The sequence below is a fragment of the Heliangelus exortis genome, chromosome 13 (genome assembly GCF_036169615.1).
Source record: "Heliangelus exortis chromosome 13, bHelExo1.hap1, whole genome shotgun sequence".
Taxonomy (NCBI): domain Eukaryota; kingdom Metazoa; phylum Chordata; class Aves; order Apodiformes; family Trochilidae; genus Heliangelus; species Heliangelus exortis.
Window position 1 is genome coordinate 2,027,591 of NC_092434.1, and position 22,689 is coordinate 2,050,279.

Genomic DNA, 22,689 nt, shown 5'->3' on the forward strand with positions numbered 1-22,689 from the left:
ACTATTCTTTTGGGAAATTGTGTGCCAGAGAGAAAGCATCTGGGAGATATCATTGTCCTGGTATCACTGGCTTTAGAGATTCTTCAATGTTCTGTCTCTCAGTCTGAGAATTAAAGCTTATTTCCAAAGGAAAGTGAGAAGTGAGGATGCTCTTGGACATATTTATTTCTGAGAAAGAGTAAAGGTTATAGAACATATTTCATAGTTCAAGAGCAGATTTCAACATCCCAGCCCTGCTGATAATCAGGACAGATTTGTTGGGGAAGGTGGTGTTGGAGTGATCCTACACAACATTTCCATCTACTTCAAACTGATGTCAGTGCCCTGTTCCAAACCACACCAAAGCAGCCTTGAAGAGTACCAAAGGTTTGCTGGGGGCTGAACAGTTTCTTCTTTCTCCCTTTCCTGCTTTCTTACATCACTTTCTGAGTCACAGCTACAACTTGACTGTGATTTGGTCAAGTCCAGGACTGAGTTTTAGTAACACTGGGAGAAATCTAAGTCCTGAGCTTGTCCTCACATCTCCTCAGCACTCTTCATTATGGCAATAAAGGAGACACTTGTCCCAGAATGTATAAAACATAAATGTTTTCCATTTATTCCTTTGCCTCAGAGAGGCTGGATATAGCTGGAGGGTGCAGAGGAAAGGGGAGAAAGGAGAAAAACAAGCAGAGTCCTGTTTAAGAAAAATAATAGGAATGAATCAATATGGTTTCTCATATGGACCATAGAGAGGACAGAGGGCAACCCCTGACAAACACATGCTCCCAATAAGACAGTGAGCCTATTCCTAGAAATAAAACTCAGATGCTTTTGGGAATGCTTTTGAGACAAGCTTAATTCCAGAAAAGATAAGAGCTCTTTGATTAATTAGGAGAGAACACAAAGTCCTGTGAGCAAGGCACCAGAAACAACATTTCTCTGGCAAGGTAAGTGATGGGAGAAGATGTTTGCAAGCTATGGCAGCTGCACATCCAGCTCTGGAGCCTGGGTTTTAAAGTAAAAATATTCTGCACATGGGCAGAGGTCTCTGAGACACTAAAACAGAAGGAAACACTTGTTGCTATGCAAAATAAGGAGGCAGACTTAAGCCCCTAACTATTTTTGGCGAAGAAGTTTTCTTTTTATTCTTAGAAGCACATAAAAAAAAAAAAAAAAAAGCCTTACCACTGGTTTGAAGTTTTTCTCCATCTGAAATGCAGCAGTAATTATATTCTTTCTTGAGCGATTAGGGAGCATAAATCCATCCATTTTCAGGTGGTTCTCAGGTACAAGAAGCAAAGGTACCTGTAAAAGTACCAACTTAGATAGAGGGTGTCCAGATTAAAACAATCATTGCAAGACAGAAACCATTAAGGCCTTTTTTCTGGGTAATGTATAATTAGAACCAGCAAGCTGCTGAGACTACAAGCAGTGTGAAATCATATCATTAGCATATAATTACAACAGCAGACATGATAAATTTATCTAGAACAGATGTCTATTTAACCAGTGTGCAGATTCTTATGCTGTGGGTCCCTGAATAGTATTTTTGATACAGAGTTAGCAGCAAAACTTCTCTTGACATTTCCAGGTATTTCTTGTCACATTTAATATCACATTTCTACAGTGCTCTGACTTTCCAAGGATAGCAAGGGGCTGGTTTTATTTCCAGTTGTTATCTCCTAAAAACATTTTGTCTGTCTAGGGAGCACTTGGAAAATAAAAACAGTTTCTCAGGCAACGCCTTTCTGTATTTCCAAAAAGCATCAGAGCATTTAATTTATTGTGCTTTAAACTCTCTGTATGTTTAAAAAGCACCTGTTAGGGGTGACAATGTCACTGCAGCCTGAGCTGAAGGTCACAGGATTGATGGTGGAGGATGCTGATGAGGTTTAAGCATTCAGCATCTTGTGGTGCTGGGCAATATCCATATGGAGCACCACCAGCTCCAGCCTCATTCACTCTCTGAAAAGACAGAAACCCAACAGAGGTAAATTACATCAAAGCAACATCAAAACTGAACCATTTATTTTTCCCAGGGCTGTGCAAGGGTTCTGGGAACAAGGATGGGAAATTTATATATGGCTTCAGCCTTGTGCCCAAACAGCCCCAGCTAAACCCATTCTCATTAAAGCTAATGACCAAGAAACAATCTGTCCCCCCAAAAAAGTGTCAAACCCCTCAACATATCATGGTGACAGTTTTGGTTTTGCTCTTGTTTCATCCCCTGCTGGAAACCCATCTCTCAGTAGCTGTGCCTCAAAGACCCTTAGAGTCCAAACCCACCAAATTTGAAGTCATTCAAAGACATCCTCAGTTTTTGGAGGTCCTTGTGATGGACAGGACATGGTGGACATGACATGATGGATATGGGATATCATCACCCACCTTATAGGAGGACAGAGAAAAGCAGAAGACATAAGGATCAGGATTTTCTCCTCCTTTCTTGCCAGACAAACTTACTCTTCTCCACTGCTGCCAAACACATTCATTTAGCATTTACTCATTTTGTATTTAGATCCATTAGATTCAGTCTTCCATAGCAACCCTTTGAGGAAAATAGGAAGTTAAGCAAGCTCCAAGCACTATGCTGGAAAAAATTCCTTTAGGAAGATTACTAAAAAAAACCCAGAAAACCAAAAATACAACAAAAGGCAAAAAAAACCTTGAAAACACACCAAAAATTTTTTACACCAGGTTTGAATGATGAATTCTGCTCTTTACAGATTATCTATCACAAAACATGCCACTGCCAGCAATGACTTCAGGTTGGTTAATCCCTGAAATTCCCAGTACTGACTCTTCAGCACAGCTGAAATCCAAATTGAATTTGGGGAATAAATCTGAAATGTTTCACATTCTTCTAGTGGCCAAAGGCTAACCTGATGGTTTGTTCTTTCTGAGTTCTTGTAACTTTTGTTGTTGGCTGCAGTGAGTTTGGCCAATTTGAGATGCTCCAAGAGCATCATTTAATTTTCTAAAAATGAAACAACCTGAATTTCAGCTCTGCTGAGAAATGGGAGCTCCTGCTGGGAATAATGACTCGAGTCACAAAGGTATCTTCATGTAGCCCCAGGTCACCAGTATTTTAAGATTAAATCCCTTTCTTTGGATACCTGAGTAAAATCTGAGTAAAACCTCATTGGTTTTACCCCCTGATGGGGTCTCCTGGAGTCTGATGCCCTTTGCAAATCTGTGCTTTGCTGGCAAAGCCTTCAGAGCAAACACTTGATGCCTGAATTCACCAGCTTGAGTTGCTCTACTTTGTTTTCCACGAGCAGGAGTGAACTCTCAGAAAGGGGAAATGCCTGCAATGTTTTTGAAACAACAGATTTTTTCAACAAATGCCTCTATCAGTGAATATTCCTTGGAAATATTTCAGGGGATGTCTTCTTGCTTTTCTTCAGAGGGATCAGCTGATCTACACTTGAAATAACTATAGAAAGAAAAAAAAAGGACAAAATGTAACAAATTTTGTTAAATATTTCTTGGGGAAAAGAAAATATTTGATTTTTTGAAATTATTTCTCATTTGTAATTGAACTCTGAAAGTCACAGAAGGGAGAGAAATTAAAATAGTAATGAACAAAATAAAGAGTACCAAAAGGACAGAAACAAAACATTTTGGTTCTTATTTTTTGTTTGCAAACATCAGTCAGGGTGCAAGATTCTGACATTTGAGACCCTTGGCAACTTGCTTTCTGTTCAGTGCATGTGGCTGAGATTTCAGAAGTCAGAATCAGCTTTATTTTACCTTCTATAACTAAGAGAAAAGTTATGTCCCAGGTAGCAAAATGAACAGATTTAGGGGAACAATAAATTTTGTCTGAAAAGATGAGGATTACAGAATAAATGGCACCTGACACCATCAGCTCACAAAAGCATTAACAAATTTTGAAACTCCAGCCCACTCCCCAAAATTAACTTACTCCAATGGCCTTAATTTAGTGCCTCCCAGCTGAAAGTGTTGGGCAGGGAAGTGCTTTCTTTCCACTGATTTCCTCCAAAGAGTTCATCTGCTGCTTTTCCACCTGAGTCTTTCCTAGGCTGGGCTTAGAGGGGAAAATCCAGGCCCAAATAATCACAAGAACTTGGGCTCAGCTCTACTCAACCTGAGACCAATCCAGCCCAAACTTCTCCAAAGTCTCAATATATTTCCCATGAACCAGAAAATGGGAAACACCCTTTGGAGGATGAAAAGATATGAAGAAAATCAAAGAAGTAACCTGCCTGCCAGTCCTTTCCTCATTCCCCCACTTCATTGCCCTTGGGATGAGGTTTTCCCCTGATTTACACCAAACTGGGGGGGATCTCTGGGGTTGCATCAGGCCACCCCCACCCCCAGCCACCTCCTGGAACAACTCTATTCTCATTTTCTCCATCTCAGACTGAGGTCTCCTCTCTAGAGTGGCAACACCACCATCTCTGCAGCCACTAAAATAAAACCAGCACGTCCAGAGGGTGATAAAACCTCAACTGAGACATTTCTCCAAGGGAAGGGGATGAATTGCCTGCTGATGTCAACCTCTTTTTAAAGAGCTCATGAGGAGCGTTGGTGACGCTCAACCTGCAATTTTTTTTTTTTTTTTTTTTTTTTTTGGAAGGTCAAGTCACCTAAGACAAATTTTCTCTGCAAATAGTGAACATGCCACACAACCTCATCATGAATTGGGTTGGATTTGTTTGCCAGAGGTGACGTTGACCTCTGACTAAAGCAAACAGCCCAGCCTGGACCAGGGGAGGAGAGAGGAGCAGCATCACCTCACCAGCTTGGAGCAGGCATGGGATTCATCTGGAGCTGCCTGTGGGCAAGTTTTTGGCTTTTCCAGCTGAAAAATGACATGCCATTAGTCAGGAGTCACCAACCTTGAAAAACCCTCTTTGCTGTGACTCCCACCTCCCCTGTGAACGGCGTTCCCCTTCCTGCCCCCTCCACTTTTTTTTGGGTCCAGTGTTGACACTTCTGCAGAGCTGTCATTAGCTCAAGCTGGAAACAGAAACTCTATTCAAGACCCAGGACCAACGTGGGAGGTTGGGAGTGTAAATTCACCCTGAAAGCACCAGGAGTCTTTTCTGTCATCCTTTCTATTTTAGGACCTGCTTTTATTATGACTTTTCTAGAATATAAAGCACCCCTTTTTAAGGTATTCTTCTACCAAAGCCCTGCCAAAAAATAACCCAAGACTTAGAGTTTGGTCTCTTACCAATTCTTAGTTCTGGGTCTAAAATAATTTGCCTTTTTCCTTGGTTTTCTTTTGTATTTCAAGACTTCTGTGGGGGAATCAACTCTAGCTTTACCACCATGAGGTTTCAAATGCCACCAAAATCCACCTTTTCTTGGTGTCATTTTTTGTCAGCCATTCTCCTCTGTATCTTCACACAATGTTTTTGTTATAATCCAACAGATTTTGGCTCAGTTCCAGGTAAGTGTCAAGAATAAGTAGACCTTTGGCTGTGATCATGTGAATTGTCACCTGTGTTACAGTAAATGGAGGAACTGAAAGCAAGGCTCCCACCAGGAAAATCATTAATCATGTTTTTGGGTACTTTTGGTTTCTCTTCTTATTCCCTAGGTTTTATAGCCTTGCTATCTTCAGATAGATGGACAGTTCAGGACAAAACTGGAGTTCCTCCAAATCACTCCTTTCAGCACTGTCTTCTAAGTAAGTGAAGTGTAAATGTGGAAAGTTCAGGAAGGATAGAAGACATACTACTTAAAAAAAAGCAACAAAAAAAGCCCAACAAAACCATAAAAATGCACAACAGGTCAAGTCCACTTTACCTGGAATAGCTGGAATAATCCAGTATGCATTTGCACATCTGAGTTCTGATCTTGCAGCTCTTGCACACACAGAGACCTTGCTGGAGCTTGGTATTAGGACAAGAAGGAAAGCCCTTCAGCCAACACATGTAGAGTGCTTGGAAAAACACCTTCCACTTCTGCAAGGGACTGGAAAGCTAAGACTGGAACAAATATAAAGAAATAATGATTTTTTTAAACATAATTTTTTAATATCATGAATTACCTACACTGGGTATCATATCAAAATTAACAAGGGTGTGGGGACAATATCTATAAGTCTTAATGGATAATCAAAGGGATAAGCTGAAAAGAAAAATGGGAAAATCAATAGGAAAAAATAGTTTCATCTGCAGAACTGAAAGACAGGAGCACCCCCAATTTCATCTCTTATTTAAACAAGAGATGAGAAACCCTAGAAATCCCTAGGAATCTCTTCTCTTCTCTTCTCTTCTCTTCTCTTCTCTTCTCTTCTCTTCTCTTCTCTTCTCTTCTCTTCTCTTCTCTTCTCTTCTCTTCTCTTCTCTTCTCTTCTCTTCTCTCTCTCTTTCTCTTCTCTTCTCTTCTCTTCTCTTCTCTTCTCTTCTCTTCTCTTCTCTTCTCTTCTCTTCTCTTCTCTTCTCTTCTCTTCTCTTCTCTTCTCTTCTCTTCTCTTCTCTTCTCTTCTCTTCTCTTCTCTTCTCTTCTCTTCTCTTCTCTTCTCTTCTCTTCTCTTCTTCTCTTCTCTTCTCTTTTCCTCTCCTCTCCTCTCCTCTCCTCTCCTCTCCTCTCCTCGCCTCTCCTCTCCTTCTCATCTCTTCTTCTTCTTCTTTTCTTTCATTTTTTTAAATTTTTTAATTTTTTCCTGTATTTCTTGTAGGCATATCTTTTAAAAATGCTGAAGTGACCATGAAGAAATCTGATCTAACACAGCCCAAAGAAGTCTTCATTGACATCAATGAGTGGCAGATGTGTCTCACCCAACTCCTGGAGTTTCAGGATCACTGTGTTCATCTGTAGGTGGAGATATTCAAACTTCTTTATCCAAAATGAGAAAATATTCCCCAGCACTGGACACTTCTAAGATTCAACTGGACAGGGTGCTGGGCTATCTTGTCTAGACCATGCTTTTGCCAAGAAAAGTTGGACCAGATCATCCTGAGGGCCTTTCCAATCTGGCATTCCATGATCCTATGATTCCATTGTAAAAGTATTTGGGGCAAAATCAGACCAATTTTCCTTTCTAAAAGGTTCTCCCACAAAAAAAGTGGTCAGCAGACACACTGACGTGTTGGAAAGATGCTGTTTCTGACTTAAAACTGGAGAAATCCTTGTAAACACCAAGCTATATTTTCCCCATAATTCCCTTTTTTTTGAACACTTCAGTCTCTTCCAGGCTGCCTTACTCATAATTGCTGCTTCTTAGACCAGTGGGTCTGGTAAAAGAAAGTGACTGTTTGCTGAGTGACAAATACATACACAAAACTCTCAGTTTCACAGAAGTTTTCAGGAAGTTATAACCCCTGATAAATCTCTGCAGACCACTGAGATGGATAATATTTGTGAGCACATTTTTTGAGGCTTCCAAACTGGAGAAGTATTTGTGGCTGTGGGCTTTGCCACTCACAAGGAAAATTATGTTTTGCTTTTATCCATCCTACAGCCTATATTTTGCACATCTGCCTTTAATTCTGTATCTTCAAGAGTATGTGACATCACATGAATCACAAATAAAGCTGGAGTGCATCAGCAAATGACACAGTCCTCTTTTCCACAGTGTCAGAAGGCCCTCAAAGCAGGGTTTTTAGCAGATCTGCTGAACCCAGATGTGCAATCAATGTCACGGGCTCAGGGACAGATCTGGCACACATTTTTATGCTGTATTCTGATTTATGCAACCAGTGGCCAGGCTGAACCAGACCTTTAATAATGGAACAGCACCAAAATCAGGAGAGGTCTGTAGGTCATCATCTGATCCATTTAATTCAGAGGGAACACATTGATCAAAATAATATTAGGATCTAGCCTAAAACTAACCCAAAGGGATGCACTAACTGGCAAGGTGCTCAGAAATCTTCATGTTATCCAAATGACTTTGTGGATCTGAACCAAGTTTCTTCATCTACCTCTGAGCCCTATGCCAATCCTGAAAAGCAAGATCCTTCCTAACTGGGAGCCCTGGGTCCATTCAGAGGCACAAAAGTACCCAAGAGAAGCTGTTGGCCATAACCTCATGGTGCAGACACCAAGGGTTGTCAATTTTAATAGAAGTTTTCACCCAAAAGCTCTGATGGCTTTGGGAGGTGGCTTGAGAAAAGTGTGACAAAGAAGGAGGCTCATCTCTGTTCTTCACAGACCTATTTGAAAAGGGATTTTTGTGATTATTTATTTTTATTATATCAATGAATACGACCCCAAGGTTGAGGCAGAATGAGATATGGAGCATCCCACAGCACCTTCCATCCACTTCTCTAACTCAAATCTGACCATCTGGAAACTTCCTGGTGCCAAAGCCTCTCTCAGCCTGCTCCCTGCATGATCATTTGCCTTTGCCTAAGAGTAACAAGGGGGTGAAAAATCATGTCCCAAACCAAATTTCAATTTCTCAGCACAGACTGTGTTTTGGAAAACATTCCTGACAATGCTGCAGCCTGTGCTGATAACCAGAGAATAGCAGGAAAAAAAAAAAAACCAAAAAAAAACCACCGAATTTTTCTCTTTTCCAATTTCCTTGGTGCATGTAGAAGGTACACATAAAAAAATAGATAATTCAGTCTAGGATTCCGGTATTCTATCATCTTATTTTTCTCCAGGACATCTCCAGCACATCTCTTTGCTTCCAGTGAGGACTTTCTAACATATGCCTGACAGCAGTAAGCAATTTACACTCTGAAAATGCAATATTCTTTTTATGCACATTGGTTTTTAGCCCTTTTGTCTCCCTAGAAGACTATACAACACTAATTACATTCTTTTGTTGGTTTTTTTCCTGGCTGATAAAAGCATATCCAAAATGCATATTTCCCTTGGCAATATCCTGCCTTAATAAATTCTTACTGCACTGGAAATATTTGTATTTTAATCTGTAAAAATGAGATTAGGCAAAGAGAGTTCTCATATTGCTTAAGCACCTCATGCCAACCATGAAATTAAAGACATTAAATTAAATTAAAATTAGAGTGCAATTCATAACTTTTTGACATCCTAGGGAGAGCTGGGTGCATTTCTTCATCAAATTTAATTATTCCAGTTGTATACTGGCATAAATGAAGATGATTTTAGTTGAAAATCTTAGGAATCTAACCAATATTTGCTGTATGCAGAGAAGATGACACTGACATACATTGCTTCTGTACAAGTGTATTTCATCTTTTTACAGAAATTCAGTCTAGTCCCTGCTTTAAAAATAAAACCAAAAAAAAAAAGCAATAATCAGAAGTGGCTTTCAGAGGAAGCAACGCTCGCTCAGCCCAGACCACAAGGTGGCAAAATAAAGAATGAAGTCCTCATCTTCAAAAATTATTTTATATCTATGTTCTGTCAGCAATCAGATCCCTATACATCAGGATAACCTATAGGCAATGAGATTCAGGCTGCTGGCTGGATTTCCACCACTGAGAAATTACTAAAACTGGGGGGAAAAAACCAAAACCCTTCTCTTTAAATGCAGGTAAACCTGCAGTATTGAAAAAATAAAATCATGCAGGCTTATATTCTGCATTTACCATCATTTTGGATATAACCCAACCCCATTAAACCCACCCAGGGCATGAAGAAAACACCCATGAAAAAATGCAAAAGGCCATGCAAAGTGCAGCATTTCCATTTCATTTCTCTTAATTTTCACCCACGTGAGGATTCACTGAGCCTCAGCCACACATCCCCTGAATTTCTGCTGAATTTTGGTTTGGATGGTTTAACAAAACCCAGGCAACTTGATCAAGAAGGGAAAGGCAGAGCTGATGCTCAGATTTTTCCTCTTAACTCCAGATGGCAGCAGAGATTTTAGGAGTCCCTTTGAGCAGAGCTGCCTCCTGGCTTTATTTTCCCCACCTCTAACAGGAACTGATGGAGTCACTGGAAAGAGATTGGATTGGGATTGGAACAAGGCAGAAAATAAAGCAGGAGAATCAGGAGATGTTTCCGGATGTTGCTTACTGTCTCCTGTTGCTCCTGGCCAGCTCCACTTCTTTCCAGAGAGGAACACATGATGTTTGCCCAGCCTGCTTAGAGAAATGACTTTTCTCCAAGCTGCAATATCAGTGAGACAAACTGGAGGAGTATCCTGGAAAAGGAGATGATGTGAAACAGATGTTTTCCTTGAATTTCTTCTTGCAGATGCAGCCCAGGAACTAATCCACCTGCTCTCCTCCCCTAGGGATAATTACTCACCCCGGGAGCCCATCCAACTGGATTTATGTTTTCCATGCCTCACTATGCCCATCTCCACGTGCTGCACAGGTTCAGTGCTTTTAGAAACATCTTTCTCTGCCTCTGTGCACACTTAGGCAGATTTTCCAAGCTTTCCCCATGTCATCATTCAAAAGTAAAACCTCTCTTACCTCTTTTCCCCCCCCCAGCACTGCACCTGGTTGGACCTCTTGAGTTCATGAAGTTTAAAAAAAAAAAAGGAAGAGGACCCCACTGGTACATGAAGCATCAGTAAATAGAAGTATTTTCAGTGTGGTTACTTTTATACATAGAGTCATATGGCAAGTAGGGCTTTGCAGAGAACTTCCAGATGTTAATTGAAATTAATAGTCAATTGAACTTAATTGTTAATTGAAATTAATAGCAGGCCTGTGTATGTGTGAACAGAGCTGCCACAGCTGTAAAACAGCTCATGTCTGAAATCCCTTCTCCTTTTAGCATCACTTTTATCCTAAGAACAGACCAGAAAGATAAGATTTCTGAATACCCAGGTTAAGCTCAGGCTGCTTTTTAATTTGCTCATTTTTTGCTGGTCTCACATACATTTAGCACAGAGCAATGACCAATGTTTGACTGTCACTTTCCACGGGTGTTTTAGGACTTGCCCTCAACAGTGCTGGTCAGAAGCACCTGGTAGCAAGTTCAAGTTGTGCTTAGCATGTCATTAAGAGTTAAAAACCAGCTCACTGAATCAAGAATGACACAAACTTCAAAGGATGGCTGCATGGCATCTACACCAAGATACTCCTGGAAGCAGCTGACACTCTCTGTCCTCCTCACTGCCAAGGAAACTTGGGGGAATAAGTGGTGGGAATGGGTAGGAGCTGAGAAATGGTCAATTGAATGAAGTTGATAGGATGGGAAAAGGGATGTGACCTGAGCTACAAGCTTTGTTATGGTCCTCATTCATACACCCTTCATCTTTTCTTCATTTTAAGGGAGCTGCTTCTTTCTGTGCCTGAGGCCAGAGCCAGAGCCAGCTGGAGATAATTTAGTCCTGCTTCACTAATGTTGATGTCTCTGGATTTAATATTGGCTTTTCTGGAACCCTGCTATGACTCCTTGGCTTGGCAAGGTGGCTCAGGTAGTTATCCTGAGCATAATATTTTGTTAACCAGCTGGCTGCAGCTCTATTTCCAACATGAAACAGGAATCTGGTCATCCAGGACTAACAAACATCCCTGAGCCCTTCCACTGCCTGATGCTCAGCAGCCCCCAGCTCTGGGAGATGTCTTCAAAAGTCTTCAAATTGCCTTCAAAAGCTAATGAATGGTGGAGAACCACACAAAAGGGAGAAAATCTGGTGCCTGGAGAGACAGCTGGATGGTGCTGGGAATGGTGAGGACAGAGCTGCAGAGCCCAGGGCTGTGCAGTAGGTTCTATCAGTGGAGGGCATCATGGCCAAACCCCACTGGTGTCCCCACTCATGTTTCCCAGCACCCTGTGAATTCAGGATTCAAAGCAATGGCTTAAGCAGAAACTGGAAAAAAGCCCAAAAAAGCAAGTCTTAAGAAGAACAGACATTAAAAAGCCAAGGGACATCGTGACATCCTCTGTTCACACTGGGGACAGGCAGGAAACCATGAGCTGAAATCCCTGCCAGAGTGGGATTAAAAAATTGTCTGTTGCAAGGCTGCTCAGGTGATATTTCCCCTGCTCATTGGCAATACCCAGGGTTGGTATCAGCCTTGAGTTGCCCACTCTTGTTTCTCATCTGGTACAGGAGGACATCAGTGATGGGAAGGTGACCCCAGGTCAGAACTTACCCAGCCCAAAGGTGTTCTCAGATGATCAGGACAAAGGACAAGGTGGTTCAGAGCCTGCAGAAACCAAGCCCTTTAAGCTCACAGTAAGTGCAGCTTGACCCCACAGCACCTGGATTGCCCTCAAATGTGTTCAGCAAAGCCAGACCTGAGCCACCTTCTTGAGTTTGTTTCAACCAGTTCAGTTGTTGTACCAGCTCCAGTTCCAAACCCCACTGGTGTCCCCAGTCCTCATGTTTCCCAGCACCCTGTGAATTCAGGATTCAAAGCAATGGCTTAAGCAGAAGCTGGAAAAAAGCCCATATACAGCAAGTCTTAAGAAGAACAGACATTAAAAAGCCAAGGGACATCATGACATCCTCTGTTCACACTGGGGACAGGCAGGAAACCATGAGCTGAAATCCCTGCCAGAGTGGGATTAAAAAATTGTCTGCTGCAAGGCTGCTCAGGTGATATTTCCCCTGCTCATTGGCAATACCCAGGGTTGGTATCAGCCTTGAGTTGCCCACTCTTGTTTCTCATCTGGTACAGGAGGACATCAGTGATGGGAAGGTGACCCCAGGTCAGAACTTACCCAGCCCAAAGGTGTTCTCAGATGATCAGGACAAAGGACAAGGTGGTTCAGAGCCTGCAGAAACCAAGCCCTTTAAGCTCACAGTAAGTGCAGCTTGAGCCCACAGCACCTGGATTGCCCTCAAATATGTTCAGCAAAGCCAGACCTGAGCCACCTTCTTGGGTTTGTTTCAACCAGTTCAGTTGTATCAGCTCCAGTTTGGTGCCTGGCCTACACTGGTCTGGTAGTATATAAATATATATATATATAAATATCACTGGTGTGATATATATCACAAAGAGAGGTGATTTTTTTTTGTTGTTTAATTCAAGCTCCTTAAAAATCACATCTATTTTATTTTGTAATACCCAAGCACTTACACAGGGAACTCTCTGGTCCCATCACCAGGGATGTGCAAAAGCCCTGGACATAACCCAGCAGTTTTGATGTGTGCAGGAACTCCACTTTTTCTGTTTTATAAAGCAAAATTAGCTGCAATACTTGAGCTGGAAGAAATAAACCCCATATGAACATCCCTGTAATTGAATTAAATGGAAGTAGCCTTTCAGACTGCCTGCTCTGTAAATAACCTTATCTTCATGCTTACTCACTGTTAAACAGAAGTCTTCTAAATTACCCCAAATTTTATCAGAATAAATCAAGTAAATAACAAAAAAATCCCTTCTGAAAAGGACAGACATTCTTAATAGCCATCTGGAATGCATTATTTCTTTCCAAGTAGCATTGTTGATACTGAAAGTGTTGTAACAATATCCTTTTCTAATGTGGTTCTGCTGCTCCTCCATCCATAACAAAAGTGCTCAGTGCCAAGGAATCCACTTCACATAACAAGATCCCCCAAACCTGGATTATTTGTCTAAGGCTCTAATTTGACATCCTGAGTTTCATGGTCTGATGGAATTCCTTCAAATATTATTAAAGGAGACCAAAGAATGAGCATCCTCTAATCTGGGGAAATGCTTTTGCTGAACCCTTCAAGTTCTTCTAAATTCTCAGTAAAGAGAGATGGAGACTGAAAATGAGAAAAAGCTTCCCTAAAATAACCACACCTTTTTTATTTTATGGTGTATTTGGTCAGCTCTGCTGTATGGCTACACTCAGACTTCACCTGAATATTACAGAAAAAGGGCAATATTCATTATTCTCATGGATAAATGCCACTCAAAACACAAAACCTTCGTGCCAAGATACTCAGAAAAATCTGATAACACTGAGGGTTTAAACAGAGGCAGCTGAAATAAATCTACCCAGCAGAAAGAACTAAATATTCACCATTTTTTAGCTCAAGGACACCAAAGAGTGTCCTGTCAGGTCCCCAAATAAAGGTATTTCTACCACCTTAGTGGTGGTCAGTGCTGGGAAGGTGTCTTTTTTCCTGAAAAACATCTCTACTTCTGCCTCCTTCAAAGTTTATTTGTAGTTATATCACATTTCTCAGCACTGTTGCTTCTCAACTGTTTAAGAAGTGAGCTGGGCTGGAGCAATGGGTACTGTAAAACTACTTTCCCTAGGAAATTAAACTTCATAAGGTCTGTGGGTATGGCTGCAGCCAGGCTTTCAGCCTATTTTTCTCTCTCCTTTTGCCCACACACTATCTGATCCAGACCTACTTGTATAAACTGAATTCATCTAGCTGTACACATTGATGAGTATGCAAAAAAAAAAATTAGTTATCCTTCATAAAAGCTCTTCAGAGTTTCCTGGGGAAAAACAAGGAGTGATTGCAAAAAAAATATATTAAAAAAAAAAAATAAAATCATCATAGCAGATCCTGTTAGGTGCTGGAGATGACCAGTTCCAGCTGTTGGATCAGCCAAGCACTTCCAAGCCATTTTGCCCACAGCAGCAAATCTCAGTGAAAAGCTGCTCAAAAAGGGGGATGATTGGAGTCAGAGCCTTTCCAGAACTTCTTTGAAGTCTCAGTCTTCACCCTCAGCCATCTCCTCCCTGAGGTCCCTTTGCTGTCCTGCAGCCCAAATCCCATCCCCACGGGGAGAATTCAAGAGCCCTGGGTACCACTTTGCATTGTTTTTTGCCCACGCTGAGGGATGGAGCTTGTGATGCCCACAAAGCCACAATACCAGCCAAAAAATGTTGTCTTGAGTGGTTGTTGGCAACTGCTGGGACAAAATACAGCTTGGGGGCATAACAGGAGCTGGGGGCTTCTTCCCCCACCCCCTGCTACCCTCGCTGGGATCCATCTCTGAGTCTTTCTTCTTGTTTTCTGGGCTGCCTGATAATAAAGTTCCTGTCAATGTGCAATTAGAAACAAGAGAGCTTTGGGTTTGTGCCCAGACACAGGGCAGTGATTTATCCAGCTGATGTGCCAAGGACTTGCCAACCATGTCAGAAGCAGGTTTGGTATAAATCCTTCTTCTTGGGGCATTTCCTTCCCTCAGTGGTGGAGGAGAAGCAAAGCAAGATGACAAAGAGCCCCACGTTCCTTTCCTTGGCCAACTGTGATTTATTACAGGAGAGCTGAGGAGGATTCCAAAAACATTCCTCCTGTAAGAGAAGGTAACTCCATCTCCAGCAAAAATAAATGGCCATGTTTAAATAAACCTTCAGAGCATTGTTACCTCTCTTTTCTCCAGAAGTCAGGGTACCATTTCTTACCCTGATACTTTGCTACCAAGCCAGATGCTGCTGCTGCTGCAGACCCAGTTATCTCCTCTCTTTTGGGTGGTCTGTTAAGCATAAAAGATAGAGAAGGAGGAGAATAATTAAAGTATTTTTGAGCTGTAGTTGATGTGCCTCACAACTGTGGGTTTGCTGCTTATGGGAATTTCCTTTCTGCATCAGAGAAGAGATTCACCCAACTCAGTGCCCAGGCTCCAGCCCCAGCTAAGGGTGAGGTAGGAAAAGGAAAATCTCCCTGGAAGGGTTCAAAACCAGGTAATATGAGGCTTTGGGCAACCTTGTCTGGTTGAGAGGCATCCCCCCATGTTTATGAGATCCAGCTCATTGTCCCAAGCCCTGAGGAGGGAGGTAACACCTGAAACCCTACCCAGTCCTTCTGAACCACAGAGAAAACCACTTCCTGGAGAAACAACCTTGCAGAAAAGCTCCATTTCAAAATATTTTGCAGTGAAAGTAAAATTCTTCAGCATGAAAGCACAACGTGTTCTTCAAAGCACATTCTTGTAAGTACATGCTGCTGGGATCTTCTTGTGTTCTTCTTCATTTTCCAGATGGATTAATAATATTTTTTTTGCTATTTCTTTTTTTTTTTTTAAATATGATGTGCAGAGTTGTTAGAAACCCCCCTTCTGAGTTATCCCTTCTTGCTTCTCAGTCTGGGCTCCTATGGTGATTTCTAAGATCAGAGTGAATTGTCTCATGCTATCTAATGGAGCTTCAAAAAAAAAAAAAAAAAACCACTTCAAAGAACTCAGAAACCATCATCATAAACTGACTAAGGGACTATTTTAAGAACTCAACTCAAATATCTGTCACTGAGCTACAGGACTTTGTTTTCACATGATAGGTACTTTTATTCCCCTCAAAAACCTGACTGCAAACCCTTTTTTGATCCCAGTTCTCTCTGGCAAGCTTTCAAGTTTCCATCACTTGGCATCCTAGCAAGGATTAGGAGACTTCCTGATGTCCTCCTCCTCCTCCCTGAAGAAGAACACATGGCTGATGTCCCCTTTTTCATTTGTAATGCTTGGGCACAAAGCCAATGGGATGTCCCACCTGCTTTCCATTTGCTTTTCTTTCTACTTTCCTGACAAATCCAGTGCTGATGGAACAGATTTTTATCAGGGAGGACTTTACCCCAGTCATTAACAACCTCATCCCTATCAGTTCCTTGCTCCTAAGCCCTTCTAAGCCTGTAAAAACACAACATGAGGATAAAACAGAGGCAAGAAAACATCTACATGGGAACAGATTTCTGGTTTTGATGGATTGGTTAAAACAAGGAGCACACCCAGGTTATTGTGAGGAGTTGGTACCCCCTAAACATGTAGAGGTCAGAAAGTACCTGTCAGCCTGAGCCTTTTTTTGGACAGATTTCCACAGAAAAAGTGAATGGAAACCCACACATCTAGGGAACAAATCAGCCATAAAGTTAGGCAGGACATTCAGGCACTCAGTTCCATCCTGAAAAACAGACAAAAAGGAGAAGGAATTTCTTGCTTTGCTTTTCCTGAGGTCTAAATCACTGTTAAAGGAGCCTTGCTGAACACCAAAACCATGGTCACATCACACACAGTACCTCTGGCTTCAGCAGGGGTAAAAAGGAGCCTGTGAGCTCTGTCTCCATAAAAGTGGCCACTTCTGATATCTTCTTGCCAGCCCTGGGATACACCATAATTCATGTTCTCTACCACAGTCCTTTGAGAAGGAAGGAAGGTGTTTCTCCAATACGTTTGTCTTCCAGGAATGAAAATATGAGGTCAGATTTATTCCCCAGTTTCTTCCAGGGATAGCAAAAAAAAAAAAAAAAAAAAAAAAAAAAAAGGAAATTTGGAAAAGAGTGAGCAATCCCAGTAGGTGAGGTTCCTTCTGAAAGGTCCAGCATATGTCAGTATGATCCTAGGAGCAAAGCTTGCTTTGAATATTTCCTTTCAGCCATGAAAATGAAGGCTGAAATCTGAGCTCTTCCATCCCTGCTAGCACGAGGGCAGAATGAAAACTCAGCTCCCCACCTCCCCTTTTGCAGATATGAATATTAAATATGGAATATTTAACCAGAATGCTGACATTGCTCTGTGGTTAGACACTCATCTTTATAAGAAAGGGGAAAAACTACAAAAAACCCAAAAAACAACCTAGGCTCTCTGAAAACTTTTCATTGGCCTTATTGTGCTTGGAGATCATCACACCTCATTCTGGAAGGGTGTCCTGTGGGGTTGTTGAGGATGTCCAGGGGATGTCTAAGGGTGGATGGGGGATGTCTAAGGGTTGTTCTGCTCCTGCTGCCATGGAGAGCAGCTTCAGAGGTGGTTTCATTGCAGTTTCATACCTTGTGTGCTGTGTAGGAGATTTTTCCTCCTTGGTTGGTCCATGCCCCATGGCTGGAGAGTCGTGGGATGATGGAGATGAAGAGTCCATGACATGGGATGATGGAGTTACCAGCAGGGCCAGCTTGGGTGTTTCTCCACCAGGAATAACCACTTAGCAGAGGTGCTTCTTTGGGTTAAGGAGCTTTTTTGGAGCACTGCCTGCCTTTTCTTACAACACTAGGGGCTCAGCAAACTTCTGAGCCACTCCAGGCATGCAGCACAGAGCATCCTTCGTGTGGTTTTACCTCCTTTGGGGGATGGCAGGAGACAGGAACAAGAGAACCACAGTCAGTGTGTAGGAAGAACAATGTGACCTACAGCTCTCCTAAGATGTGTGTTTATTCCTTTCCCAAGATGATCAAGCTGAGTTCAGTCCCTTCCATGCCAGCACTACTGTGTTATTGTTTCCTGCATGAGGAGGTGGAAATGTCAGACTTCAGCCCTGATTTGCTTTTTTACTTATTTTGTGGTTTCCATCTGCTAAAACTGACCTAAGAGGAGCAACGTGTCCTCTGGAATGGGGGGAAGCAGCTGCTTTCATGGGATCTCCAAACCCATTAGGCAACACCTTCAAGGTTTTATTGGAGGAAGCATTTTTATTGCCAGGATTTCTTGTGTCTCTGGGCTTGAGGAACCACAACAGAGTGTTACCAGTGCTTGGAGCAACAGGAAAATTTACTTAGGCCAAGAGTTTCATGTTAAAAGTGGCTTTCTGCACATTTAGGACCTGTGTGGGGTTTTATCCCAGCATGCAAGCCTTGGGTTCCTGCCTTAGTGAAGAAAACCCAAAGCCAAACACACCTCTTCCCCTCTCTGCTTCACCTTGCTGGAGCCAACACTGGCACAAAAAATTCTCTCCCAGTACTTTTGTTACCAGCCCAGTAACTTTTGCTCTTTTTTAGGGAACCAAAACTTAGTTTTCATGACACTAAAGGCTGATTAACCTGGCCCTGCACTTCCTAAGGGCAGGAGGCCAGAAATGACCTAAAGCAACAAGGAGAACCACCACAGAAAACCAACTTCCTGAGATAAGATTTCCAACCTCCTGTAACACATGGGAATAGTTCAATGGATCCAAGAAACACTGTGTAAGGGAGAGCTGGAAGGAAAGTCCCTGATTCAATAAAAAAACATTAAACAAGTGTGACTTTATAATGACAGTAATAATTTTATATATATATTTTTATACATATAACTGTATATATACATATAATTAAATATATATTATGTTATTATGTATTATGTTATATATATTTTATATATATTATATATTATTACATCACTAATATTATTTAGGGAGATGATTTCTACTTCTTGTCCTGATGGATGCAAGAAGCAGACTTCAATTTATCTGCTTGCATTCACAAACATCTCTAAAACAACAAGACCTCCAGGGATGCAAGGGACATCCCATTTGCACATCTAATTTGCCAAAAAAATGATCTGTGGCTGTCCCTTTGCATAAGGAACTCAACACTCCCTGACCAGTCAAATATCATCTGGGCTGTGAGCAGAAATTTTTTGCTCTTGGTGAATCCCTTCTGAACCTCATGGTGTTATGGACAGAATGATCTAGTCCAAATAATTTGATTTGTTCTGAACAAAACAATTATCCCAAAGGCTTCAGGTTCCCTAAAACTGGAACAGATTCACTGGATTGAGAAAAGGTCAGATAAAAATAAAAATAATAAAAAAAATGAGCCTGGCAGTATGATGTCTTGAAGATGCTGATTAAACTTGCAGTGCCAGCACAGCAATAACTGCTAAAAAACCCAAACCCTAAGACCTCTACAATTCAGTCACTGTTTCCCTGATAGAATGAAATCATCTGATGGAGCAGAAAAAAAAAAAAATAAAAAAAAGATTATGGGAAAAATTTAACATACCTAGTTGCTGGCTTCTTTAATCCCTTCAGTCTTCCTGGGATGATATTCCAAGAGTGGTTTATAAATCCTATAGCATCATCTTCTAGAAAAACAAGAAAATAAAGAAGTTATCTCTCTTTCAGGGTTTTGTTAGGTTTTCTTTCATTTTAACCAGAAATGTTTTTTCATTAAACCCAGAAATAACTCCACTTTGTCCTCTACTTTTGCCAAAGCACTTCAGAACCAGCAGACTTCCTACCAACCCAGATGAGGTGCTAATGGCAGAAATAAACAGAAAGGTGTTGATGGCACAAAAAGCAAATCCAAAAACACAAACCAGAAGGGGCTCAGAGCTTCCCAAGGTGTCACCAGGGATGGGGAAACCTCAGAACAGCAGCAGGCAGCTGGTGGGGAGCACTCAGCAGGGTGATTGGGGCTGCACTGAAGATGTGAGGAGGGGGGGATTGCAGGGGACACCCAAGCTGTGTGGCACCTGCATTTGGACAACCACCTGCATTTGGAAAGCCCCTTACAAGAGGCTCCCCCAAAGGTCTCAGAGCAATGGATGCATCCCTCAAAACTCCTCAAATTGGGGCTTTCAGCCAGCACAGAGCTGAAGTCTCCCCATTTGAACCACAAGGAATTTCTCTGGGTCCAGCCAGGAGAACTCAGATGTTCCTTTTTTAAAAATAAATAAATAAATAAGATTTTAGTCTGGATTTTTTCAAGGAATTCTTTGCAATGACAGAATGTCTATGGGGAAAAAAATAAATAAAAAAAATTTGTGCCTGTCCTTGCCAAGACTGGGAAGACCTGAGCACCTACTATGGCTGGGATGGTTTCTGTCTCTTTGCACTCTCTTCTGGCTCCACGAATCCCCATTTGTGTCTCCTCCTTTTCCCAAGTGTGGAATTGTCTATGATCAATGTCCATCACTTTCCAGAGCCAGCAGGTTGAGGGGGGTATTGGTGCCATTCTTTCAGGAGCCAGAGATGAGGGAGAGGAAGTCTAAGATCACTTTCACTCAAAAAATAATTTAAATTAAAGCCTTATTTCTGCAGCCAGGTAAATTAGAATTTTTTTAGAGACCAGGAGAGGGCATCCCTCTGGTCCTTTTTGGAAGCCAGGCTGGAGACACCATGGCTGTCTGCTGAGGCACAGCCTCTCCCCACCCTCTGCACTTTCCCTAAAATAACTCCTACCAAGCAGTAATTCATAGTTCCTGATGAAGCTATAGAAAAATCTCCTGGGAATTTAGGAGATAAATAGCCTTTGGTTTTCCATAAATAGAAGTGATGGAAACAGAGCATTTATGTTGCCTTAGATTCTGCCAGAAGGTTTTGCAGCTTCTCTGCAAATCTGTAGGATTTACATTGCTCCCTGCCTAAAAACATATTTACCCTGGGAACAACAGTCTGTGTGGAAATGATGCCCTTTTTTTATACTGAGAAACCACTGGAAAATTAAGCCACAGTCTTTGATAGATTTGGGGACCACACTGAAAAATAGAATTTAGGAAAAGATGATGAAACTTGAATTGGCATCAATAACCAAGGGAAAATCTCTGGCTTTGGTAGCAAGTGTCTTTCAGAAGCAGCTCCCAAAATTGTGTCCACCCTCCTGCAGCCCAGGGCTTTGATCTCCTCTCTTTGCCCCACTGGTGCTGAAAGGACAAAGAGCAAACCTAACCCAATTCTTGTCATTTTTCTCTTTCTGGGTAATTTGCAGATTCTTCCAGCTAGGTAGGCCGTGAAAACAAGGTTAAGGCTAAGAAATACAACTGTCCCTGTAATTACTGACAAAATGGGATTTCTAGTGCATGAGCAACACTTTGTCCTCTTTGCTAAAGCCTGACACTTCCTTTTGAGTCCACTGCTTGGATCCCAGACACGAGAGGTGATCTCCTGGAATTGCAGCATCCTTTCTGCAGGCAGAGGAGATGCTGGGGTGTGATGCTCTGGGGTCTTGCAGACCATCTGGAAGTCAATGCATGGAAAGCAGAAGAGTGGCAACACTCACCCCTGATTTGGGGTCCCAGAACAACCACAGCAGATGAGCAGATGCTGCATCAGACTGAAAAGTGACTTCAGGTGACACTTGCCATGGCTTCAGGTGAAGGAGAACCCCGTGCAGTTCAGCAGATGACCTTGGGTTTCATCTCCATCAATCCTTTCCCAGCAGCTCCAGTTGTGCAAAGGATCCCAGAGGTAACAAACCAGGTCCTTCCAGTCCAGAAGCTCAACTGGAGAGGATTAGGAGTAAAAAGTTAAGTAGTGGTGATTCTCAGTACTGATTCATGCATGCAGCTTGGATGCTCACCAAACCCTTGACTGAAAAAGCTGGATTAGTCATTGTTTCCAGAAAAATGGATCTTGCAGCAGACACCACAAGGTATCTCCTCCTGCCCTTACTCACACAATCACTACTTACAGTCTCCATTGGCTTTTTGAGAAATACAAACATGAGATTAATTACTCATTAATGACTCTGATCTTAGACAAAACTCCCTTATACAATCTCATCTGATATGACTCAGGGGTCCAGTGCTACCTTTTGGGGTTGCACAGCCCTCCCCAGGGAAAGGGGTCAATCTTCCCCCATGAAAAAAAAAAACAAAACAACAAACCAAAATCTTGGCACGAGGGCAGGAAACACTGTGGGATTTCTTTTTATGTCACATCCCTGCCTCTGAGAACATTTCCCCTCTTCCAAGGGCAGGGCTGAGATTATGTATCTTCCAGCTTTCAGCTGTAATCCCTCTTTGAAGAAGCTGCCATTGCCCTTCCCCAGGATTATTCTTCCTCAGGCTGGTAACATTTATTTGTCGTGGCTGAAGAAAAGAAGTGACCTGAATCACACATACATCCATTTCTAAGAAAGGCTTTGAAATGTCTCCAAGCTGTTTTCCTCCAAGGGTTCCTGTGCATCATCTGAGCAGCTGCCAGACCACCAGCCAGGAGGCACTATCAAGTGTAACAATTCTTTGTTATTTTATATATTCCTGCAGTTGGAAATCATCAAATAGTGCTAGGGATTGCTGTGGAAAAGCAGCCTTCAAACATCAGTGACGTTTCAAGAAAGAAATGGGGCTTTCAGCACATAAAAATAGGCAAGATCATCTTCACTTCTGTCATCTCTGCCACTTTTCCAGGAACACTGCTGCAAGAAATAAATTCACATTTATCTTACATGGACTAGAAATCACCACCTCCTTTACTTCCATTACTTGAGTAACAGTTTTACCATAAACATAACTAACAGCAAAGATGAAAGATGCCAAGATTTTT

General features: G+C 41.9%; 1 long non-coding RNA gene across 1 annotated transcript; it reads right to left on the bottom strand.

Moving 5' to 3' along the window:
- Positions 1–12,210: 12,210 nt before the first annotated feature.
- On the bottom strand, positions 12,211–21,910 carry LOC139801916 (uncharacterized). The gene is made up of 3 exons (XR_011728399.1): positions 20,228–21,910; positions 19,424–19,505; positions 12,211–12,582 (listed from the first exon to the last, which is right to left on the bottom strand). It is a non-coding gene; the product is annotated as an uncharacterized lncRNA (long non-coding RNA).
- Between the last annotated feature and the right edge of the window lie 779 nt (positions 21,911–22,689).